This window comes from Elgaria multicarinata, chromosome 1 (assembly GCF_023053635.1).
Source record: "Elgaria multicarinata webbii isolate HBS135686 ecotype San Diego chromosome 1, rElgMul1.1.pri, whole genome shotgun sequence".
Classification (NCBI taxonomy): domain Eukaryota; kingdom Metazoa; phylum Chordata; class Lepidosauria; order Squamata; family Anguidae; genus Elgaria; species Elgaria multicarinata.
Window position 1 is genome coordinate 189085597 of NC_086171.1, and position 11932 is coordinate 189097528.

Consider the following 11932-nt stretch of genomic DNA (forward strand, 5'->3'; position numbering starts at 1 on the left):
AATAAATGTTGAGTACATATATGTTGAATAACTATTACCTATACATTATCGTACTACAACATAATCATTCTTAACATAAAAGTGCACCCCCCACCTCGGGATCTATTCCTGAGTCCAAAATCTGATTGTTTCTTCTGCTGGCGGTTTCCCACTTCCCTTAGTAAACACAAATATTAGGAACTGTTTCCAGATTCCTTCAAACTCATTTATTTTAGTTACGCCTTTTCTCCACTTAATATTACATGTCAGTTTATCATTAATGGCTATATCCCATACTTCTTTGTACCATTCTTCAATAGAATATTCCCCTTGAATCTTCCAGTTCCTAGCTACCATCAATCGTGCTGCAACCAGCAAACTCGATATCAGCTCTATAGTTTCTTTTCCACACTTTATATCTTCAAATAGTGACAGCAATGCAATCTTTGGTGTTTGTTCTATTTTCATTCCCACTATTTCTTCAATTTCTGAAAACACCATCTTCCATAATCTTTGTACATATTTGCATTGCCACCACATATGTAAATACGTTCCTTTTTCCCCACAACCTCTCCAACAATTTGCTGGATGCTGATCATTTATCTTATTCAATCTAATCGGGGTTAGGTACCACCTCCATAAAATTTTAAAATAGTTCTCCTTTATTCTCACTGATAAACTTCTCAACACTCTTTGTTTCCATAGTCCCTCCCATCTCTGTCGCCCTATTTGTACCTTCAAATCTGACTCCCATACCATTTTCTCTGAGTTCTCTCTAAACTCCTTTTCTAACAATATTTTATATATTTCACTCATTAACCCTTTTAAAATTATACTACCTCCTTTACCTTTTTCCTTATTTACTATTAACTCTTCAAACTTCGTCATCTTTCTACAAACTCTATTATCTTTAATCCACTTTTTATTCCATTGTTCTAATTGCCCATATTCTAACCAAGATAATTTTTTCTCCTTTAACAATTTTTCCATATCCTCTCTTGTTTTTATATCTCTTAGCCAATCCTTTAGTTTCATTTTGCTTTTCTCTTTTAATATTTTACATAATCTACCCTTCAGATCCTCTGGGAAATTCTTTAACATTATTATCGATGTTCACCTGGCATCTAAAAGAATATAATGTAGGTGCCAAGCGAACCTCCTTAGGGAGCTCATTCCACAGCTGGGGTGCCACAGCAGAGAAGTGTAAACATCCCCAAAGGCCTCTGGGTGGTATATAAATTTAATAAATAACTAAATAAATGCACCCTTTGGACCAATTCAGCAGGATGATATCAGGACACCATCCATGAAGACCCCTCCCCTCACCAGTGTCATCTGGTCCCACCCACATGTGGTTTGATTTTCTCTGTGTAGAAGGAGCCACTGAATTAAATGCCTCTCTCTGGCCTAATCTACACCAAGCAGGATATTACACTATGAAAGCTGTATATAAAAGGCAGGGGCCACACTACTGCTTTATAGTAGTATTGAAGTGCACTGACAACTGTTGGGGCCCATTGACACATACCATATATTGCTTTCAAACCGCTTTCATAGTGCAATGTCCTGCTTGGTGTAGATTAGGCCTCTGTGCAGAGAAAAGCACCTGGACAGCACCTGGAAACAGAGCTCCACGAAGTGCCAGCTGAGTTGATGCTTCATCCATGATTTGGCATCCTCCCCAATCCAGATCTGCCCCAGTCACATCTGGCTGGGTTGCAGTAATTTGGTTTCTAGGCAAGTGATATTGAGTGCCAGATATTAGGGACGCTGAACTCTAATGATTTAAATAGCATACCCAAAGATAACAAGGCAAAGCATAGGCTGTCTAACCCAAATGAGGAAATAGTTGAGCATAAGACTACATACATTTGCACCTCATTCTCATGTTCTGTGCTTTTGTTTACTACTAAAGCAGCAATCCTAAGCACTCATCTCACAGTAAACCCCATTAAATGTGCTGGACCACCAATTTGGATGGCTTTAAAAGGGAGCTAGATAAATTCCTAGAGGAGAAGGCTATCAAATCAATGGCTACCAGTCCTGATAGCTATGTGCTACCTCCAGCAGCAGAGGCAGTAAGCCTATGTATACCACCCTTGGGAACATGGATGTGAGGGTGCTGTTTCACTCATGTCCTCTTTCTGGTTTCTTGGTCAATAGTTGATTGCCCATTGTTTGAACATGGACCCTTGGTCTGATCCAGCATGGCTTTTCTTACGTTCTTATGACATAATTCCAGGCAGAGATGCATAAGATTGTGCAACACATCATACAACTAGCAGTGCTGTTATCTATGTGCCTTACTTTGCACCATCGGAAAGTCAAAATAACCTGCAGTGCAGTCATGGTCTCCAAGCTCTCTTGTTACAGGGCCTGTTTTATAAATAATATAAGCTAGCCTAACTTTTTAATGAACCTAATTTTCATATTGTCCACATATACGTACAGTTAAGAAATTACTTTGACAGTGATAAAAAATGTTAATTTTTCTTTCCAGATGCTTGTAAAACAGCCTTAACATATGTCCTCTGTTTAATTAACAGAGCGGCTGGATGGTGGAGAGAAGCCAAGCTAATAATTTAAAGAAGCATTCTCCTACCCTTGATTTGAATCCCAAAACACATCCATCATGTGCATTTCTGAAAGTGGAAAAGATTTAATTTTCTGAACTTTCAAGAAAACATCATAAAACAAGTCAGATTGAAACCTGGAGTCAGGGCAAATGCTCAAGGAGAGGGAACAGTTTTAAAATCTGCTTGAAAAATATTTTGTTCATGAAAAACGAGACAAATCTCTTCTTTTTTGTCATTTACTTTTATTGTCATTTACACCTGAGTAGTGTTTGAGATGCTATTTTTGAAACTTTATTCATCTGTCATTTCTCCTTAACCTGGACTGCTTTCTTTTCTGAATTGTCAGGTTCAGACAGAGGTTATGGGTGGCTGTACCCAAATCTCTAGGAGTTGGATCCAGAATGCTTAGAGTAGACCCACTGAAACCAGTGAGCCTTAAGGTAGTCCTGACCTCTACCTGAGGTTCACCAATTGGAGCTAGGCACAAAATAGTGGCTCAGGAAAGCAGCCGTGCTCATCCCAGATGTTTCTATTACCACAACATTCTTCAGATTTTCACTTATACATGAAATAATGTTAACATATTATACTGCATGTATTTAGCTTGCTGGTATTTTCCATTGACTTAGGCCTTAGCTAGACCTAAGGATTATCCCAGGCAAATGGAGGGGTCATCCCTGCCCGCTCCTGGGATTCCCTGTGTGTCATTTGGATGCACAGGGATGATCCCGGGACAATCCCGCGATATAGGCCTGGTTTAGCCATGGCCTCTCAGTGTTGTCACCCCCTTCGGTGTACCCCCTCCACCTCACAGTAACATTTCTGGGCCAGATCTACACCAAGCAGGCCCCAACAGTTGTCAATACTGTTATAAACTGTTTTAAAGCAGTAGTGTAGATCCTGCCCTGGCTACAGGGCAGAGACGTTGTGGTAGCAACTCACAGGTTGACTGTACTCCTCACTCTTCTCTCCTCCCCCAAACAGAGCCACAAAGGTTTAGTTATTTATTTACATTTGTATACTGCCCATAAGCCAAAGCTCTCTGGGCAGCGTGCAAATAAAACCATAAAATATAACAAACATAGATAAATTTAAAATGTTTAAAGTTAAAAAGGCAATATATAACCAGCTAAGTTAAAACCCAGGGAAAGCCTTTTTGAAAAGGTATGTTTCCAGGAGGCATTTAAAAGATGTTACGTTTTCCACCTCCCGAACTGCACGAGGGAGGGTTTTCCAGAGGGTGGGTGCCGCTACAGAGAAGGGTTGCCACTGAGGTTCTTCATGACAGCATTCCGTTTGTTTCAGAATGGCCAGCAGATGGCTTCAGCTCTACTGGTTGACTCTTTGTTGGCCATATTACCCAGAAAGCAATTGAAACTGTGTATCTATTGCCATCTTTGAGGACTGTTACACCACCACTGTAGAAAAGTATACAATTGGTGCTACTGCCTGCTTGCTCCCTGGCACATTCTATAAAGCATGAAAGTGGTAGTAATGATGAGAAAGACAGGAGGAACAAGACCACATAGTAACAATGGAGATGAGAAGGTAGACTCACTGGGGGGGGGGGACCCATTGAGGCGTCTTGCCCAAGGCCCCTCAAAAAACCTGGAAGCATCATTGCATGGGTGCAATTACCCTCCTCCCCCTACATACATTGATAGCAAACAGGAAAGTTAGTAGCCAGAGGCAGCGATGAACACACCGGAAGCAGTGGGCTCACAAATCATAGAATCATAGAATCATAGAATAGCAGAGTTGGAAGGGGCCTACAAGGCCATCGAGTCCAACCCTCTGCTCAATGCAGGAATCCACCCTAAAGCATCCCCGACAGATGCTAGTCCAGCTGCCTCTTGAATGTCTCCAGTGTGGGAGAGCCCACAACCTCCCTAGGTAACTGATTCCATTGTCGCACTGCTCTAACAGTCAGGAAGTTTTTCCTGATGTCCAGCTGGAATCTGGCTTCCTGTAACTTGAGCCCGTTATTCCGTGTCCTGCACTCTGGGAGGATCGAGAAGAGATCCTGGCCCTCCTCTGTGTGACAACCTTTTAAGTATTTGAAGAGTGCTATCATGTCTCCCCTCAATCTTCTCTTCTACAGGCTAAACATGCCCAGTTCTTTCAATCTCTCTTCATAGGGCTTTGTTTCCAGACCCCTGATCATCCTGGTTGCCCTCCTCTGAACACGCTCCAGCTTGTCTGCGTCCTTTTTGAATTGTGGAGCCCAGAACTGGACGCAATACTCTAGATGAGGCCTAACCAGGGCCAAATAGAGAGGAACCAGTACCTCACGTGATTTGGAAGCTGTACTTCTATTAATGCATCCCAAAATAGCATTTGCCTTTCTTGCAGCCATATCTCACTGTTGGCTCATATTCAGCTTGCAATCTACAACAATTCCAAGATCCTTCTCGTTTGTAGTATTGCTGAGCCAAGTATTCCCCATCTTGTAACTGTGCCTTTGGTTTCTATTTCCTAAATGTAGAACTTGGCATTTATCCCTCTTAAATTTCATCCTGTTGTTTTCAGCCCAGCACTCCAGCCTATCAAGAACACTTTGAAGTTTGTTTCTGTCTTCCAGGGTATTAGCTATCCCACTCAATTTTCTGTCATCTGCAAATTTGATCAGCATTCCCTGCACCTCCTCGTCCAAATCATTAATAAAAATGTTGAAGAGCACTGGGCCCAGGACTGAACCCACAAATTGCCATTACAAGCAAATGGTTATGGTTGCATGTTACATTTTAATCACATTCCAGTTACTTGACACTGTGGAGTGTTAAACCAATACAACCCCCTCAATATGAATACTTTCAAATATAGTTAAGGCCCCTTTTATTTACAAATGCATTTGCTCTTGATGGGTTGATTTTGCATATTTATGTTAGATTATTATTGTTGTATTTTAAATTGTTTTATTGTGATATAGGATTTCCTGGTAGTTTTACTGGTACTTGTTTTATTAATATTGTAAGCAACTCTTATGCTCCTTTTGTTTAAACAAACAAACTTGTAATAGTGACAAATCTCTGATATTTTTCCCCATAAGGTTTGAATAGATATGGCTTAGGCTGAAATCTTATGCACACTTATCTAAGAATTAGTCCCACAGAATTTCTAATAGAACTTACTTCTGAGTAGACATGCATAGGATTATGTTGTCAACCATATTTTACTAGCCCGTTCAGACAACACGCTAAACTATGCTGTTTAACCACAAAATGGTTAATAGAATGCATTAACCTTAATGCATTCCATTAACCGTTTTGTGGTTAAGCAGCATGGTTTAGCGTGTTGTCTGAATGGGGCCAATGTCTCTTCTCACTAGTTGTTGCACTCCATTTTGTTTCTGGCCATCACCTGCTCCATTACCAACACCCGCCCCCCTTTGGAATTTCTACTAGCTTTTTATTTACTCCCCCTCCTCCTCCACCCGTATTATTCTCACTGCCTCAGCATGGCTAGTAGAGGAAGAAAATCAAGACTACATATCCCAGCATGCTCAACAAAAGCTTCCCACCCCACCCCCTGCAATAATCAGATAAGGTATTTGTTTCCATCCGCTAATAAAATGCAGCTTCAAACCAGCAGCTCTGTGCAGTTTGTTTTTATTAGCTGTGACAAAGTGCCTTGGAAAGGGGAAATGTGTATATATATTATGCCGACTTTTGGGAAGGATTTTGTCAAACTCCTGCGTGCGCATAATTTCCCAGTCTCGCGCATACACAAAGATGCAGTTCAGCTAAAACCTCAGTTTAAGTATCTGGTTTCTGCAGGGTGCTTACCAATATGAAATATTAAAATTGCTATGTCCTTTCCTGTTCATATTTCTTCATATTCCGTACGGTTGCTCAATTGATATGTAAATAAAGCGGCCCACCACTCCGTAAGCCGCAGCTACCCTGCATTATTTAAGCATTGGAGGCGATGCATCATCCGTTATGTGGCTCATTGGTGGAGTCCTGCTGAGTATTTGGCAATAAAGCCTCAGAGTGCCTCATCAGAAACAGCAGTTGGTCCAGGGGAAGTTCATTTATGCATGAAATATTCACCGAGCAACAATGCAAACCTTAAACATCAGTAATTGTTGGGTTTCTATTGCCGCTAACGAGAGTCTCTAAATTATTGTAAAAGATGGGCCAATTTACAAATTACATATATTTGTCATGCTTTTGTACCTTTAGTGAACTAACCATAATGGTGATAGCAGTTCTCTTTTGAAAATGTGCGCACATTGGCGAAGCCGACTGGCTGGGTAAGGGCAGGCGCCAGGCTGGCTTCAGGAGGAAAAGTGCTCGGAGCACATTGAATGGCTTGTTGACACCGGTGACTTAGCCTTGGAGCAGGGCTGCCACCCGGCCTCTGCTAAAATGTCAACATAGACACTCAGAGATAATAGAAGATTAATTGCCCGGCAATTTGTCTTTGCTATCATTGGTTTATTAATTATATGCACCCCTTCCCTTGGGACCCACTTCTAATCCTCCTAGATCAGGGGTCTACAACCTCAGGCCCAGAGGCTAAATCTCCTCCCCTCTGGGCTTCCCCAAAAGGCCATGTCCCCTTCCCCCACCCCTTTCCCCACAACCACTGGTTTTTGGTGCAGAACCCCCCCTTTTTTTTTAAAGGTTGAGATATCTTTCCTATGGCTGAGTTACTAGCAGTAACCATAACAGCTTTCAGCTAACATATACTGGCAGGTGTCCTCACGCCGCAGCTTTGCTGCTCCTTCCTTTTGAAAACCCACAGTTTCGCTAATGCAGATTGGGGATGGGAAATCCCCATGGTAGGAGGGAGTGCAGGATTTACGGTGGCCTTTTGGCTCATTGGACTTATCTCCTGCCCTCTGCCTGGCCTTCCAGCTCTTCCTATCAGCAGTCGACATCTGCCCCCAAATGCCACCAGCTCAACGCCAAAGCAAGGTCACATGGTGTAAGGCCTATGGTAACCTCACTTCAAAGCAAAAAGTCAGGGTAAGTCCTCAACTTTTGAAATTCACAGCTTCAGAGGGAAATGCCTCATGGTTGTTGTGAGTAAGGAACAGAGAACTTGCGGGGTGCTCACCCTGCGAGTTCGCCAAGCCCTGCTCGTCTGGCCCTTTTCTGAGGAGTCAGACCAGACAAGTGCTCAGGAGGCTCTGCAAGCCTCCCGAGCCCTTGACAAAGAACACTTTCTGGGGCCTCTGGAAAATGTGCAATTGCCCTGTCATGCCTGTCATGCCATTAGTGTGGCCTGGGGGGTTGTGTACTTTCCGGAGGCCCCGGAAAGCACACTTTGCCTTCCCCTTAAAGGCTCTGTTAACCTTGCATAAAGAGAGCCTTTACGTCCCCGATTGGCACATGGGAGGGATGGCAAAGCATACTTTCCGGGGTCTCTAGAGAGTGTGCAATTCCCCCGGCCCGTGCCGGGGGAATTGCACACTTTCTGGAGGCCCTGGAAATTGAGCTTTGCTTTCCCCACATGCACCAATCGGGGCCATAAAGGCCCTTAAGGCCCCAATTGGTACAGGGTGAGGGGATGAAATTTCCCCAAAGCTGGGGAAATTGTAGGTTTTTCCCCTCCACTATAATGTGATTCAAATAAAACATGCAACCATAACCTGGTTCGCTCAATTTGTGGGTTATTCGTGCTCCTCCTCCTTGTCACCATTTTCTAGGCCAGAGTGAGAGGCAAGTGAACAGGTTGCAGTGGAGAAAAGCAGGAGCAACTCCAGGGGCTTTTGACCACAGGCCCCTGCTGGGGTGTGCGCCTTTGGCAGCTGTCCAACCATGCCTACCTTAGACGCTGGCCCTGCACCCATGTCCTTAGGCATGTTTGGAGACTCACAGTGTGAAAGTCTGGATCCATGTGGCATTTGCTTCCTGTCATTACAGCAGGGAGGGGGATGCAGTCACTATGAAAATGCCAAAGTGATATATCAGTTTTCAGGAAGATCTTCTGTGCTAGAGCTGCAGGTCCTATGCTTACTTGGGAGGACGTCCCATGCGAATTAGTGAGTCTTAATCTCAGAGTAAACATGCATGAGAGCAGGTTGTATGATTCTCCAAGCAGAATTTCTCCAAAAATCTGGGTAGAAGTAGGAATGGCCAAAACAAGGAAATCCAATCCTTCTTGGGCTCAATGGGTTTCCCTGGAGCTCCCTGCCTTGGCTTGCATTTGTGTGCTGAGCCACAGGCTTTTCCCCATAATCTGGGGAATTTCTCAGGGCTTTCATCTTCTTCTGAGATCATCATTTACTCAAATTGCAGCTGCAATTTGCACAAGTTGTGGCTGTAAATTGCTTAATTTTGTGCAAATTTCACCTGCAATTTGCGCAAAATTTGCAATTGCCGTTGCAATCTGCGCAAACAACAGCCAAGATTTGTGCAAATTTCTGGCCACAATTTGTGTAAATAGCAATGGGGGAAATAGAAATTTGCAAGCTGGCCCCTTTCATATGGATTGAGTAGGGCCAGTTCATGGATTAGCGAGACGAGGTCTGGGTGGCTGAGCTGCTGAAATTTCAGTGAACGTCACACCCCCAGATGAATTCCGTTGACATCACTAGATGGAGGGCATGATCTGAAGGAGGAAAGGAGCAGTTGAGGGGGGATTAAGCTTCCCCTGCCCACTGCTTATCGGCAATCCCTTTCCCTCAACACTTTCATCCTGCACACACACATGCAGACTGGGGGAGGCAGTGGGTGACTGGGAGCGACTGGGAGCTGCAAGGAAAAAAGAGACAACAGTAGAAAAGTTCCATCCACTACTTCTCCAGATGCTACTTCCCTTCTTCAAAATGCTTCCTCCTCTGATGCTTCGTGATAGCTTGGGAGGGAGCATAGTTCCATGGCAGGAGGTCCCAGGTTCAATCTCTGGCATCTCTAGCTAAGCCAGGGTGTTGCAACTCTTTCAGCCTGACAACCATATTCCACTTTGGGGATGCCTTTGGGGGGGGGTGCATTCCATTGGAGGGTGGGGTCAAAGTGGAAGGGTCCCAAAGACTGAAAATACTAGTGCTGTGGTGAAAATTGGTCCCACATTTTTTTCAACCATTCCCGTTCAATTTATTTTATTATTCTTTATTTTATTACATTTTTATACTGCCCAATAGCTAAGGTTCTTTGGACAGTTCAAAATTAAAGTACAACATGACAAGACATAACATAAAACTAAAAAGTTTAAAAGTACCACATAAACCCAAAGTAAAACCCAGCAGCAGTTGCACCCCTGGGGAAAGGCTGTGAGAAAGGGGAGGGTTTCCTAGAGGTTGAGGGGCCACTGCAAAGAAGGCCCACCATTGAGGTTCATCATGGCGACATTCCGTTCATTTTAGCCATGACCAGCAAGACCTCCCCTGAAGAACTTAAATGTCATCTGGGTTTGAATAAACGAAGGCGGCCTGCTAGGTATCCTGGTCCCAAGTTGTTTAGGGCTTTATATGATAAAAGCATACCCTTGTATGTGGCTCAGAAGCTAATGATAGAAAAGACATTGCTTTCAAAAAGAAATTCAAAGGAGAAGAAAATTTCGGAGACATTCTCATGGGTGGGGTTCAGGTTTCTTGTGCTTATCTTACTTATGATGTGTCAGAGGAATGCGTCTGAGTGTGCCGTCCTTCACTGTACAATCACGTCTCCAACAGCCTGTAACCTTCTTGGCTTCCCACAATTCAGTTAAAGCCCAGGGGAAGACATCATGAGTTAACTCCTCCCCAAAGGCCTTTTTTTCAGATCAAGATGTGCAGGCAGCCTGGGAGGCTGCAGAGCAATGGAGAGACAGGTAATACAAAGAAAATATTCACACAGCACCTTCAGCCATATCAGTCGATAAGCTCAGAAACACAACCAAAATAAATTGTAAAAACCTATAAAATGCCCCAAGAATGAGGCAGGAAAAAATGGAAACCTCTTTAATGAGGGAAGGAAACCTTCAGGAAATTGAAGGACAGGTTTTGGCACAGCAGTCGCTCCACCACTATTCTTGAGCCGCATGCAACACTGCCCCCATCGCACCTGCATTGTGGGGGATACAAAATGGGGGCCAGGCTGATGCTGTTGCCACTTCTGTGTTTGAATGACTGGAGAAATTGGCACTTTGGCAGGCACTGGGGGTGCGGTGGCTGAAGTGTAGCGGGAAGGCGCATGACAGCAGAGAAAGCTGAACATGCTCTTCCATGCCTTATTGAACTGCATCCTTCATTCTAGGAGTCAAAGAGTACATTATCTTAGGGTCAAGAGCATGATGGTTTTTGAAAAGCAGAGGAAGAGGAGGCAGCCCGATCCAACAAGCAATGCCTGTGGATGCATCATAGTTCTCAGCATATTGGGGGGATTCAGTCATGCCGTCTGACTGCGCAGATCTGGAAATAAAAGAATGATGAATGTTAAACTGAGGGGGGACCTAATCCAGCGAAAGAGCCGTGTTATGAGAACGCTTCATTATTCTTTCCTTCTTTCTCACTCGTTTCATTCCCTCCACAGGGATCGTCCTGAAGTGGAGCTTTAACTGCTCAAGTTGCCTTTTCCACTGTGATAGTCAGCAGATGAAGCTCTTCACATTTAAGCATAATGGTGCCAGAGAGACCGACTGCTTCTCAGAGTTATGACCTATAAATGTCGCTCCTGTGTCAGAGGGAGACTGAGCCAAGATGCTGAAGTCTGCAGAGGGTTTCCCTGACAATTCACACAGGCCATTAAAGTTACTCTTCTCTCCCCACTACCACCACCACCACTCTTCGTCCCTGCTGCTTCCGCCTGAGCCCTTACGCATCGCCCTTTATGCCAAGATTATTTGTTTCACTTTGGATGCTCTCCGAATGATTTCGCAAATTACGGGCATTGAATTCTCTACTGCTGTTATGTGCCGCTGCTATGGGGTAGCGTATGCAGCTTCTCTGCAGATTCCCATTCTATTGGCCAGCAGTAGCCTCCAAAAGACTCATATATCTACAATTATTGTCCCTTGCCATGTATATATGACATTTGACATTTCCAAGTCACTTCACAATACTTATCACTCTCACCTTCACAACAACGTCGTTGGTAAGTCTAGACTGATTATGTGTCCTACTTTACAGAAAACAGTCCTCTGTTTGAGGCACTGGCAGAAGGCAGCCATCTTTTTGAAAGCATCCTCAGTTTGAAGAACTGTCCAGGTGGGAATCTACGCTGGTGTTATTGTAACGTTTTGAATGGGTTACTGTGACGCACAGCATCACGTGACCCTGGGTCTCCAACGTTGTAAATGAGTTCTACTTAGCGGGTCTATTTCTTAGTTCCAGCGTGGCTGCAGATTCATGTGCCTCGTCGTACCGGTAATTCTCCTCTCCCTTTCTCAGAGCTGCTGGGTTTGCTCTGCCCACTTCCTGTTCTCCTTCCTTCGCCCCGTTTGCTATC